The 2,064-nt window shown below is 43.9% G+C and overlaps 1 non-coding gene across 1 annotated transcript; it reads right to left on the minus strand.

Annotated features, from left to right (window-relative positions):
* Positions 1-832: 832 nt before the first annotated feature.
* LOC147380159 (signal recognition particle RNA) lies at positions 833-1,133 on the minus strand. The gene has a single exon (XR_015135298.1).
* Between the last annotated feature and the right edge of the window lie 931 nt (positions 1,134-2,064).

Below are 2,064 nucleotides of genomic sequence, written 5' to 3' on the forward strand. Positions count from 1 at the left end.
ACATTTATGTTGTGCCAGTTCAGTATTTTTTCACTTAGTTTCTATCACCAGATTGTCTTTTAAGAGCTATTGGTCCAAGATAGCTTTATGGCATTAAATGGTGAGAAGTTTATTAGCCAAGCTTGCAATTTTACCTACCATGCCTTTAGATGTCTCTATTCTCAAACAGGACCTAAAAATATGGCCCATTTTTGGTTCTTTTCCTTGTCGTAACTGTGAGAAACTTTGTCTGTAGGCACTTATTCCTTTCAACTTATATTCATACATTCTTCCAGAAATCAGGGACATTTGGCAGCTCTCTAAATCTACTCTGTGCTCCCAGGCTATTCACTGGGACAGCCTTTCCTTGCTCCTGCCTCAGCATCCGAAACAGCATATATACATGAGGAGCTTTATTTTAGTGCCTCTGTGATAGCACAAGGACTACAGTGAAACTACCGACTCCGGAGGGTCCAGAGGCACTTTAATTTCAGATTAAAGTCTTTAACTGACCTTTAATACTTTGTTTGCCCTCCAACTTCTTTTCGTATACAATCTCATTGTGGTGAGAAACACTAGTGCAGTAAAGCTTTCTTCCTTGCCTTTGTGTTCTATCTCAGCTGTGGCTTTCCATGTTGAAATACAATAATTTGATGCCTCTCCTTGGTCTACTATGCCAAGTCCTTTATGGGACAACAGTATTAGAGCCTGAATTGAGGAGATATCAGTGGACAGGGAATTGTTAAGGGTAAAGCTATAAGATCTGGTTTGGAGTGTTTCTTGTGCACAGGCATTGTGCAAGCATTTTGTATTCACTGCCTAACTTAAGTCTTTTTTTTTTTTTTTTTTCTTTAAGAGACGGGGTCTCACTATGTTGCCCAGGCTGGAGTACAGTGGCTATTTACAGGCGAGATCCTACTACTGATCAGCACTGGAGTTTTGACCTACTCCGTTTCCGACCTGGGCCGGTTCACCCCTCCTTAGGCAACCTGGTGGCCCGCCCGCTCCCGGGAGGTCACCATATTGATGCCGAACTTAGTGCGGACACCCGATCGGCATAGAGCACTGCAGCCCAGAACTCCTGAGCTCAAGCGATCCTCCAGCCTCAGCCTCCCAAGTAGCTGGGATTACAGGCGCGTGCCACCGCGCCCGGCCTAACTTAGTCTTCATAATCACACTCTGTATATTGAGAGGGTATGATCTCTGGTTGTCATGGGCATTAAACCCAGACAATCAGAGGCTCCCTGCTCTCTCTCCTCTGTCCTTGGAATGTATGATCCACTTATTCTTCTACATCAGGAGCCACTTCAGGGTTGCAGTCTTGAGAGTAATGTGTTGTTGAGACCATCTGAATGATATATGTCATTGAAATCCAGCAAGTGGAACCAGAGATTTAGTCACTTATAGCCACGTAAGACAATGCCTCATATAAATGTTCCCTTGCTCATTAAAACTGCCACTTACCAATATGGAGGTGATCTACCTCTTTCTTCAGTCTGCTCTTTTTCTCCGTATATGGGAGTCAGTTTATGATTACATCTGGAGAGCTCCTGTCAATTGGCAAGGCAGCCAGGACACCAAAGGAATGAGTCTTGGGAAAGAAGTATCCACAAGAGAAATCCCAGGGAGGCCACTGACCTCTATGTAGGGAAGTCTGACTTGTATTTTAGGTGTTTGGGCATCACCACCTGAAGGCAGGGATACCCAGGAACACCTCAGATTTAATGTGTTTATTTTAATGCATTTAATGAAGAACTGTGTATAGCATACTGCAACAGAGAAGAAAAATACACGACTGAAACATGGAATGGCCTTTCACTGTGGGGATGCCAGCTAGAGGCTGAAGCTCCAGTTAAAAAGTTGGAAGAAGAGCTGAAGTTAGACAAGGATTGCTCTGCAGGATTTGGAGCTGGCAGACAAGGTTGGGGGAGCAGGGTAATACACTGGGGAACATAATATGGGTTTTGCAAATCTAAGAAGGTAAAAGATGACATGAATTAGGTCTGAATGCTATGACAAAATCTGATTGAGATGCTTGGAGGTGGAATCCCTGGGAAAGTAGAGGGAGTGAAGAGGGGGATATTA

Source organism: Bos grunniens, chromosome 1 (assembly GCF_055505025.1).
Source record: "Bos grunniens cultivar Pamir isolate PY7600 chromosome 1, Bosgru_T2T1.0, whole genome shotgun sequence".
NCBI classification, from domain to species: Eukaryota; Metazoa; Chordata; class Mammalia; order Artiodactyla; family Bovidae; genus Bos; species Bos grunniens.